Below are 12,517 nucleotides of genomic sequence, written 5' to 3' on the forward strand. Positions count from 1 at the left end.
ACAGCTGCACTAGAATATCCCGATACTCCGCCTTTCATTTTGGCATGTTGGTAGTAGAACAACTCACAGGGCACACAGGAGTTAACAAAATATTACATGCTCCAGTGCATGTCAGACCAACCATAGATACCCTGCTGGTTGTAACCAGCTTCATTCCTGCAACTGCTTTGGCACACTTCTTTGTGAAGTGCTACAGAAATGCCAAGTGTTGTTATTAAATGGATGAACACAGCCCAACAGGTGTCATCACACGTAGCAGGAATTACACGCACCATGAAACGGATGCCATTACACGTAACTGCTAACTGCAAGGCACCGCTGGCTGACTCTTGACAGATCTGCCAACTTGAGGTGCTCATGTCTTCAGTGAGGCCTAATAGGTTACATGTTTGTAGAAAGGATGAGTCCATCAGGTGTATCTTGCTACAGTCTACATTAACGGTGAAGTGGGAGGGCCAGCCTTTCAACCAGTTTGGAAATCCAAGCCATAGCCTCTAAGCATTTCCTGATTTTATTGTTTTACAGACTACAGGCGGAGGAAAATTAATTCCCCATGTAATTCCATTGAAATCTAGTACATTAGCTGAGGGACTGCATTTATTTAAGTCTGTACCAATATTTATGAGATGAATTTAGGCCCAGAATGTGTTGGCTGATGGCCCTTATTGGGAGATGAACTGGATTGCTGTACTGGGAAGACTTCCCAGCCATTGGGAGTGACAGTGGGGAGAGGGGAGGACAGAGAAGAAGAGGGCAGAACAGAGTGTCAGGACCACAGTAATTAATGCTTAGGAGGCAGAAAAGGAGATAAACTCCCAGAATGACAATTCTAGCATTTTAATTTGCATGTGGAATTTCAAAGTCAAATCGATGGCTTGAAAGAAGCTTTATCTACCCAATGAGTTTATACATTTCCCATTATTAGCGATGCACTGTCCTGCAGTAGAAGTGCTGCCATAGACTGACATGGAAGAAAGAACACAGTGTGGAGAAATCTTTCCAAATTTACTCATTTAAAATCTAAGAAATACATCTGACTGATATCAGAACAGCAGCAGTCTACACAGATGAGAATAAGAGACATTTCATTTCAATTCAGGGTTGACGATTTGGGCATACTTGAAAGCAATCAGAGATAACAGAGCTAGAAGGAAACAACAACAGCAAAAAAGATTACAGAGAGAGCATGAAAAGAAAGTTCAGTTTTCTCTTCTGAGAAACTAACATAAGAAAGATGCACACCCTTTCAATGGCTTCATTTCCTCAAGATATGTCTTCAGTCTACATTTTTAAGTTCTTTAAAAGGCTGAAGAAAATACCTCTTGCAAGACAAGATAAATAAAGTGGGTCATGATGCTAAACACATTAACTCACCCCAAAACATACATGCTCTTTGGTCTCAGCAAAGTGATTGAGATTCAGAAATGGTTTCTTCAGCTTTCTTCTGAATTGAAGAGCAAAATTAGTCACAGTCAGTATAGGTTCACATGAGCTTGTTTAGTTCAGAATTACATACTACTTATTTTAATATATTACTAAATTGTAGTTTGTCATATGTGTTTATATTGGTGAAACAACATTCCCATGTATTCTCCTTACTAATGTAGACACTGAGTCTCAGAGTCCTCCAGCTTTTATTGGCAAGTACACTTCACCACAAAGCCTAAGACTTATCTGTAATTTTTTCACTTCCATAATGAACTACACAATGATCAGAGCAAGGTGTGAGGGACCTTTGGGACCACCCATCCGAGCACACAGAGAACTTCTGGCCAACGTGCCCATGCAGCATTCCAGCTGCACTCAGTGCTTCGCACACCTCCCCAGTTCTAGATTTAATTCCCATTTTTAGTGACACACTGTCGAGTCACCATCAACTCCATTAACTTGGAGCTCCATTTAAGCATTGTGCTTTCTTCAAGTCTGGTTGTTGCTGCTGGGAGCATGGTTTAAAAGAAAAATAATAAAAAAAAAAACAACAATAAAACCAGCTGAATATTTCTGATCTGTACATTAAAACCTGTGCTTGGTACTTCTGGAGCTTCTTAAGCCAACCCAAGCATTTTAGACATTGCATTTACACGTTTCCATTTGGTTGGTTGGTGTGCTCCTTTGTTTCAGGACTGGCAAGGCAGGCTGTTTCTAGTTCCTTGCTGGACCACTGCAATAAGCATTATTAAATACAACCCCCGCCAGCCCAGGCAGTGTGGGGCTGAACCCAGATATGCTGCATACCAAAGTAAATCAGAAAACACATATGTCTGACAAAAGAATTCTCACCCTGGATATAATGACTACTACGTTTCTCTGGAAGATGCAACATATTGTGGTACTTCATTCAGATACTTTTTTTTTTCCTTTTTGAGCTCTATTGCCATCTCCAAATGTTCAAAAACTACAGTTTGGCCCTCAAAATCATAAGTCTGTCTGTAAAATGATAAACGTGGAGATCCTTCACTTTGCTTCCTGGATTTTGAGCTGTTAGGGTGCACCTGGGTCACATTTGCAAGCTTTATACTCTAACCATTAGGACTAGAAACTGACTTTAATTTAAAGAAAAAGGAAAGCTGGGCTTCTAACCTCATTACACAACTCTAGTAGCTGCAGTGTAAGTGAAACATCAAACATCACAAGATTGGAGATAAAATCATGAGTGCTGACAACATCAATTTGGAGTAGGAGGTGGGATAGCAGGGGAAACTCAGGGCACATGGCTTTACTTTTTATCTCAATGTTTTTATAGGCTGTCTACTTTTATCTTTAATCAGAAGTTTTCAGTGGCAGTTCTTTCTTCGTGTACCTGTGCGTGACATTAAAAGGTCACTTCTGCATTAATACCTGACGCCGTCTGCTAACAGCATCTTTCTATCGGAGCTGACATGAAAAGGTAGGTGTGCACCGATGGTACGCCCAGCGCTGATATCACAGCCAAGAGGTATTATGGAAGCACAGGTCATGAGTGCACAGCTGAAACGGTGTGGAGAGGGATTCCAGTCCCCCGCTGTGTGTGTGTGAAGAACACGGGATGTTTCTCACAGCTCTAATATTTACTGCCTGATTGAGGAATACGTTAGTGAAAATTTACCCGCAAAGGTCAACATTCTTTGTGACTTCTAATTGGGTGCTTAGAAAGCATGGCTTGCTGTATCTTTTATGCCTCAAAATTATCTCAGTGAAGAATAACACAGAAACCTAGAAATCTACATATAGGTAAACCTGTCACTAGAATAAATCAGCTATAATTAAGCCAAGTAATTAAAGGATCATTATGATCATAGATCAATGGACCGGCCAGATCCAGAATTCAGGTCAGTCTTAAGTAATGCCAAAATGGCATTGGTGACGAAGTGATCATCTGTTCCTTCGCTATTAAAGTGAGCTTCCAAATGACGCTTTTATTTTGATTTGACTTTAAGAGTTTGACGTTTTCCAGTCAGAGGGCATCGTGTCCCAGCAGTCCTCCCATCGTCCGCTCCCTAAACAGGCTCCAATCCATCTAGTTCTTTAGATCATGTGTGATTACGTTGCTACTAAGGAGGAAGTGCAGAGTCCGCGTCTGCCCGTGTCACCACATCACCGCAGGGCTGGCTCACCCAGCTCTCTGCAGGGAGCTTTGGAGCCCACTTTCACCTCACTGTTCAGCCCTCTGATCACCTTAGTGGGCCTGGACCCGATCCAAGAGCTCCACGTCATTCCTGTACTGGGGTTCCCAGGCCTGGATGCAGTACTGGAGATGGGGCCTCACAAGAGCCGAGTGGAGGGGGACGATCACCTCCCTCTCCCTTTTTTAATGCAGCCCAGAACACAGTTGGCCTTCTGGGCTGCAAACAAACACTGCTGGTTCATGTACAGCTTCTTGTTTACCAGGACCCCCAAGTCCTTCTCCACAGAGCTGCTCCCAAGGAGATCTTCCTCCAGTTTGTACAAATATCTGGGATTGCCCCGACCCAAGTACAGCGCCCAGCAATTGGCCTTGTTGAACCTCATGAGGTTTTCAAAGGCCCACTTCTCCAGCCTGTCCAGCTCCCTCTGGATGACTTCCTTTCTTTCCGATGTATCGACTGCACCGCTCAGCTTGAAGTCATCTGCAGACTTGCTGAGGTGCACTCAATGCCATCGTCTGTGCACTGATGAAGATGTCGAAAAGCACCAGCCCCAAGGCCAACCCCTGTGGGACACTGCTCATATTTACTTACATGATATCATATTTATTCCCTCAAAACATTACCAAGTCAGGAACTTCAAGATAGGTATATATGCAGAGAAATGCAGAATTCAGAGATCCTAATAGCCTCAAGTTTGCTCTGAAGTGCCACAGAGCCATGTGATGCTCACAAGCACAACAGAATCTTACAGTTCATAGTCCACATTTAGTAAAAAGCAGTCTTTAAAGATAAATTAGCTTTAAAAATGTTCCAGTATACTTTTGCTTCATATATTGATGCAGGAGCAGGGTTTGACCCTTTCATCCTCATGCAGGTGACTTGGCGCTCAGCCTAATTTGACAGATTCTTTCTGCAAAGCCCTACAGCAGAGGTCAAAGAAGGAAATGCATCGTCATCGCAGCCTCCTTTCTTGGGGGAGCATTGAGGTTAGCCCACTGGATTTAAAATCTTACCACAGAGACAGAAAACAAGATTGCCTAACCACAATGACTCGACTCAAAGAATTAGAAACACTGACATAAGGCAAACATTCCTGAAAAACTGAAGTCAGAGTTCTGCCTACATTTTAAATAAATAGCAATCCAAAAATCTAGGGCAAGAAAACTCTATAGGCATCTCAGTATTTTACTTGAGCCAACATCAATCTTCCTTCTTTTCAGACAAGCTGGTAAATCAGCAGTGCTAGATCAGTCAAAGCAGCTGAATGCAAAAGCTGAGGAGACAGACAGAATTTGTACTGCGTATATGAATTACTGAGATAAAGGAAAACCGCTCATAAAGTTACATCTTGAATAAACATGAACACTTAGCAAGAGTACACAGGGAGGAGGAAATACTACAGTCCAAATCTTGTGAGATGCCTCTGATTAAATGTACCATCAAGTGGGAAAGGGACCTCGGTTTCTCTGCACTTCAGAGGCTGCAGCTCACTCACACACAGCTTCAGAGCAGCAAAGCCAGACACAGTGGGAGGGCAGCAGCGTGGCCATGGAGCACTGGGGCAAAGCAGCAGCAGCACAGCCAGCCTGATGGAGCTGGGCTCACGCTGCTGGGACCATGCTGCAAGCTGGTTGAAAGCACCTACCCTGCTAGTTTGAACTGCTGTATGTCAAAGACACCAGCCCAGGAGCTGCTGAGCTTCAGGAGCGGCATGTGCCATCTTCTGATCTCACTGTGGTTTTGGTGAGAGCTGGGTGCTGGAAGCTCTGGCAGCTGAGGAACTGGTACCCATGGAAATGCTAGCTCTGCTGTAGGGTCCATGAGACGAGAGGTTTAGGCACTTTCCACCAGGCCAAAGACCTCCTACCTCACACCAGGCATGTCACAGAGATCCCTGCATTTGCAGCTCCCAAACCAAACAGGGCACCGGTTTTCAGCCCTCCGGTAAAACCTTCTTCAAGTTTGACACATCTGTAGGAACAGAATGTCTGACTGCTTAATAAATACCCTGGACACACCCTTACTGAAAGCACATAGCGAGATAATAATAAAGAAAACAATGTACAGGAATATTTACTAGATTTGGAGAACCCGGTAAGAAAATGCTGCTTTTATTCTCCTGCAGCACAGGTAAGTTCTGGGAGGCCTGTCTCTGTTCCATCAGTGAGCAGGCTGTGAACTATTCATGGCCAGGATTCACCATCCCCATGCAATGATTCTGACTCAGGTTTCCTAAAGGAGCACCCAGAGATGTAAAACTGAACTGTTCTTAATGCAGAATTCACAACAGATCTCCTCCATTCTACTCCTGTAAAGCAATGGACATCTCAGCTTGTCTGCAGAAAAGAGCTGAAAAAGAATGTAGGAAGCGGATAAGAAGGATGCGAGATTGCTCATCCTTCTACTTGGGACTTGTTTGATTTCCTTTCACAACATCATAGAGTAGAAGTGGAACAGATCTATTAGATCAGTGAGTGTATCTTACTCAAAGAGCAGGATTAATATCTTCCCACAGCCATCCACAATGAAGAATGCTTCAGTTGCCAAAATAATCCTGTGCTGAACAGCGAAACCCACAGGTGGCAAGCAACTCTCAGTGCCAGGCTGCTTAATAACTCACATAGTTAACATCAGCACCGTTCTCTCAGACAAACCAGGGCATTCTTTTGGTGCCCTCCTGCCTGCTGGCCAAAGGAATGGGAACCCTGAGTTCTGCCCCTAAAGGCCGGATCCGTGCTACTGACTGGTGGGTTGGTCTTTGCCAAGACATTTTTGGAGGAATTATAGAAATCCCTCTTACAGAAGGGAATTAGACGTGGTACTTAGGCAAAACAGACATTCCATTTATAAATATAATTACTTTTGCTGTTCCATCAAGAAAAATAATTTAGTAGCAAGGGATACAACGGAGAAAATTATTTATGTGTTGACACAGAATAAATAGGAAACAGATCAGGATGAAACTAAGTGGAAAATGAAAAACATACAAAAATGTGTGAGATTACCATTTGAGGGGATAACCACTCTAGTGCATTCCTTCCAACTGAAGTACAGCCCCTCACTTTGCTTAATGTTTGGATTTTAACTACGTGAGCATTATACAATAAGTGCAAAAGCTTCCTTTGAATTTATCAGCAAGTTCTTTTATTTTGATGCTGACCTTGGGCACTGCAAAGCAGGCACTCCTCTGTGGTGCAGCACAGGGTACAGGGATGTGGTTTGCATGTTTTCCCTTTGCTTTAGTGTACTATAGCATGGGTTAGAGAAGAAAGGAGTGAATCTGCCATTTAAACTCTATACATTGAGTGACTGCATGCAGTGTCACCACCTAAAGAAAGACTCTGACCCCATCTCTGGTATAAAATACATTCACTTATTTCACTCAGGCTGCATGTATGGGGATGGCCATCGATGCACATCTTCAGCATCAGATTTGTGACGAGTATTTTTATCTAGCATCTTCGTTCTTAAAGATATTAATGATTTATCACATATGGTGCACTATATTTTTCTAAAGCTGTAAGATACCATGGTGATTAACGCCATGTGAGAACTTAAACAGAAGGCAACAGGATAACAGAAATGTCCTCCCAGCAGATACGTGGCCTTGGTACATCTGTAGGTAAAGTATTTCACCTTCACAATTTTACTCTGTACATCAGAACTGTATGAGTTCCATAATAGAAGACTGTACTGTGTTTGACAATGTTGCAGAGAGAACAAGAAACCTTAAGTTTAATTTCTCTATAGTTTTAATTAGGGCTCTCAGATCAATTGTGTAAGGACAGATTGATTATTCCAGCTCTTTCGATCATACTGATTTACTACTTCGATTTAAGGAAGGCAGGAGAAATAAAGAACCACAAGTATCCCCTGTTTACCTATATAAATACATGTATATATACATGTCTATCTCACCATATTTCTGGTAGGCAAAGATTCAGGCTTCAAACATCCTTGCAAATTTGCCCAATCAATAACCAAGTCCACATACAAAATCTACTCACTGAATCAATACATTACCGAGAAACTAATCACATTTTACTTACCCACACAAACACTGCAAAAGCCTGGAGACACTGCAAGGCTGCTCTAAATGAAGGCATTACTGCTGGGCATGCTGCAGGCTGCTCAAGCAAGCCTACAGCCCTTTTTTTTAAGCAGCCTTTTTTACCCACTTGGATTAGGACTGCCGCTGGCAGAGCAGCTGCCCCTTGTATTATTGGATCCAAAGCAAGGATTGTTTAGAAGTTCAGCAGACCAGGAAAGCAGGAGTTGTTTCTGGACACTAGCATAAACAAAGCAGCGAGCTCAGGGGCTGCTGGAAAGAGTCAGGATGAAATTGATGATGTACAAAGTGTCTGACCCTGAAGTTCTGGCCAAAAAGGGAAAGAGGACATGCTGAAAACCAGGCTGTGCGGGGGACATCTTCCACTTCTCCAGGCCCAGAGCTGCAGGGAGCATCAGGAGGGCTGCAAGGAGCATGAGAAGACAAGCATTAGCACTCCCCCACTCATCTCCCTCACAGCAGTGCATTAGAGGTTAAATAAATAAGAAAACAAAAACAAACAACAAAGCACTCGGGAAAAGGCAGTTTCTGAAAAACTGGTCACTAGTAAAGAAAGGCAGCCAGGCCCCTAGGGATGCTCTCCTTGCCTAAGGAGGAAATGGATTATGGTGGTAATGTTTGCTGCACTGTAATTAAGGCGGTGTCGGGACTTTCATTAAAATGTGTGTTCTTGTGGAGGGGCTACGGCTTGGGGAAAAATTTTGCTAGGGGCTGAAACATAACAACTTTGTTCTCGGCCAGAAAATGCATGCACAGTCTTTATTATATATGTAATTTGGAACCTCAGTGTAGTTTTGACAGGGAGATTCTGCTGTTGTTTCCATATTGGTATGTAGGTAGCTAGTTTAAAACATTAGATATTAAAGGAAGTAAATGAATGAATTCTGGCTTGACCTCAAGTAGGTGACATGTCCCCATAAACTGTTTGCAATTAACTCCAAAAATCAAAGGCCAAATTCTGCTGGTCTTACTCAGACACGTAGCTTTCTCAAAGTAAACAGCTGCAAATGGGATTGGGCTCCCAGCGTTCTCTCACATTCAGTTCTAGGCACCTGTCTCTCCCACGTTATAGATCCTTTAAAGGTAAGCGACAGAGGTAATTTCCCAACAAAACTGGTGATACAGGACAAGGTTGGCCCTGCTATCAGCATCCAAATTCCTAACGTCACAGCACTCCAGATCTCATATCAGGAACCATGACTGCAGGAACTCGGGCCTGTACAAAACACAGCAGAGACAGCTCCAGTCACAGAAACAAATCATTTCCCCTGTCTTGCGGCCAGGTTCTTGTTTCTGTTAAGCAACCTGAGTGTGAAGCACCACTCCTGCAAACAGCAAACTGCTCAGATACTTATTTAATCTCCTGCATGGCAAAATGCTGCCCTCACACCAATCGCTCTGTGCCTTTCCTCACAGGTGCACACAGTGTGCTCCTGCCCTGTGTGCCTGCTACTGGCTAGGAGCGTTTCCTGGCCTGCACGTACCTGTGATGCTGCCAGCATTCAACCCAAGGGATGTCCTGCTTTCAGCTGCTAATTGGATTTTACTCAAACCATTGGCAATCTGCACTTCTGGATTAAAAAACCAGACTCATACAACGAGTAATATTTCCCACAAGTTTCCCTCTAGACCACCCACCACCACAGATACGTCAAAACTAAAATTCAGAGCATTAATGGTTACAAAATTTTAGTTTCACGAAGTTGTAAGCAGTGCATGCGTTGCCACCAATCAAACAGCAAAGATGGAACAGACTGAAGTTCATAAGTAACTTGTGGTTGATTTAGAAACTCCAAATAACAAAATAGCACATAACGTAGCACAGTCCATCATTACAAGAACAAATGATAGAAATTGCAAGTTCAGGAAGAATTTACACATTTCTGCAAACCCTTAAGCACAGAACAAACTTTCATCAGGATGCCATGGTCTTCAATGAAGTTATTTATGCAATCAGTTACTACCACTGCAGTGTAAGCAGGTGTGATTCCTTGTATGCAAACTGCATCTGATACGAGCACCTTTTTTGACTTAATTTAAATTACTTGGAAGAAGTTAATCTGAAAAAAGCCAGAAGTTGCAGAATGCACGAGGGTTAGAGAATAACCACCACTTTTAAACTCACACTTTGGCATGCACAAAAAGAACATTTTCTTACGAAGATAAAAGTCTCCACGTGTAATAACTCGATATATAGACAAGCCCTGAGGGCTTGCATCTTAAGCACTTAGCATTTTTGGCCCCATCTTAATGGATGAAATAGGTGTGTTTCTCAGTTACGTTAGCCCAGTCAAAGCAGCTTAATATGATGAAAAAGCCTCAGGCTTTGGCGAGACTAAGGTGTAAAGGTGTGATGATAGCACATGCATCACAGCACAGGCAAGGCTGCCTGCCTTTAACACACACTGAACTAATCATGTTAAAGCAGGCAGTGGATGGGGAGCTTAGACTTTAACATGGCTTTACACACTGCACCTTTCCCTGCACTTTGCCACTGTCACCACGGATGTGGCACCAGACTTTCGGAGCAGTACGTTGCAGTAAGCTGATGTTGACTACAGTGCACAGCTGAACAATCATTAAACTGTCAGAGTTTGGAATTAATGTCATAAAAGTGTCTGGATTGCATTCCAGATAGAATCCAGAGTGATCTTATTTCTCACTACTTGTTACATAGACTCTTTTAGTTGTATAATAGTGTGACTGGTATTTACATAACAAGCATATTTACATAGCAGTTGTCACTTTCCTTCAACGATTTCCAAACCAAGATCCTTCTCCTTAACTAGCTGGTTTAATGCAATGTGCCGTCTTCAACTTGTTCTGTTATTACAAACGAAAACATCACTGTTTCTCATTGAGCACACTGGGACAACTGAAGATGCCCTGAAGTCAGAACTGCAAACATGCCTCGTTTAATCAGTACAGCCAGGTCTCACTTATATTTTAGGAACAATACCAAGAACACAGAAATGCTTATTTCAGGAAGGTGAAATTGCAGTTGAAAGTTTTGAAGCTGCCTGCCCTTAAAAGTTTAAGAAAGAAAGAAAGAGAAAAGAAACACCAGTTTCATCTGAGTTAGTTTGCAGTGCGCTGGAAGATCTCTTCACATTCAGTAAATCAGAAGATGCGTTCATTTAGTACTATGCCTTTGTTATAAAACCATCTATTTTCCAGGTAGAGATAATTTGTTATAGCTGGTAGTGTGATATAAACTTAACATTTTTCCTGACAAAGCCATTCAAATGTCCTCAATCAACAAAGCACTCCCATCATGGATTTACATTGGGTGACACCACTTCTCCCAGCCTGTCCCCCTGCCACAAATAATGCTACAAACACAGAGCTACAATTCCACCTCCGGGTTCCTGCTCTCAGTGCAGTTTCAGTCCTTCACACCTTTGATTGCCACAGCAATGGCAGCAGCATCTCACAGAGCAGACCTGCCCAGCTTTGTCCTGACACGCCAGGAGATAATGCAGTGGAACTAATGGACAGCAGCCCCTTAAGGTTCTCTCGTCCCAGACCACGCAATGCCAAAGCTGGCTTGCCCCTGCCTCCACAAGGATTTGGTATTGTGACAGCTACATAGAAACATAATTAATGTAAGAAACAATGGAGAAAAAGGTCAACACTGTTAAACATACATCTGCTGTTGCAAAAAAGGAAAGAAAAAAAAAAAAAAAAAAAAAAAAGCTGCCCAAAGCTCAACCGCTCACATTGATCTAAAGGCCCTAAACAACACTGCATGGCAGCAATGGATGAACCAAGTGTACGTGGTGACTGCACGTATTTCAGCTGCGGGCCGTGGCAGTCATCCCTCACACACCTAGCAGTGGATGTGAGCCCACAGCACGCTCACGTGTCCAAGCTCAAATCAATTTGCACATGCATAGCAGCTCTGACACATCCTGGACTCATTGGAGCCGCCGCGCATGTGCAGCAGATGCACACGGGCACAGTCACCACTTCAGGGGATGGCCATTTTTTTTACCAGAGCAGATGGCAACCTGGTGACTCCTGCAAATGCCACACCACGCTCCTGCTGTGCAGAGGCTGTGACCCTTTCCTTCCTGCTCCCAACCCTTCCCTTCCAGCCAGGCCTGGGCTGGTGTAGAATGTAGCCTGTAAAATGTTTTCAGCTACATTACACTAACTTACCCAAATTACCAAAATTCAGAGGTACTTTTTTTTGCGTTAGATACATGTAACCGTCTAAGCTCCCATATCTGAAGCCTACGAGAGGCACACCTCTGTGTAATTTAAAGACTTTGTCATAGAGATGCTGAGCTCAGAGTGTATTTTCTCAGTTGGCAGAAAGTAACCCATTTTCAGCAACAGGGCCAAGGAGTCACAGCAACAGCCCAGCTGAGAAAGGGGATGGCTTCACATGTGCATGTGTATAGACCAAGATAACTCCACCACCTTTATCTCCACACATATGCATGACAGTATCACAAAGATCTCATTTAATTACCCGGGGATTGAATCAACAAAGACTTTTTGTTATGAAACAGTTCCCAGGAAAACAGGCCAGCAAAAGCTGTGTTTGCCACAGCATGTCATTTTTCATTTGGTATTCCTGAAGCCTACAAGTGAGAATTTTGGTGAGGAAGCACTGAGTAAGGTCTGGATTGCTGTGCGTTTGGTTTTACATCGAAAAAGCGTGACTTAAAGTCATCTTCTTCTTTGCTGCTGTACCTGCGCGCTTCCTTACGCTGTGCTATCAACACAGAGAGCAAACCCGCCACAACAGAGGGTTGAAAAACCCAGCGAAGGGCTCTCGCAGCTTTATGCGCGTTCCCTACAGCCCTGCCGCTATCCTTCCCCACCATTTCTGGAG

Source organism: Lagopus leucura, unplaced genomic scaffold, assembly GCF_019238085.1.
Source record: "Lagopus leucura isolate 7727_CA_CO unplaced genomic scaffold, USGS_WTPT01 Super-Scaffold_100157, whole genome shotgun sequence".
Taxonomy (NCBI): Eukaryota; Metazoa; Chordata; class Aves; order Galliformes; family Phasianidae; genus Lagopus; species Lagopus leucura.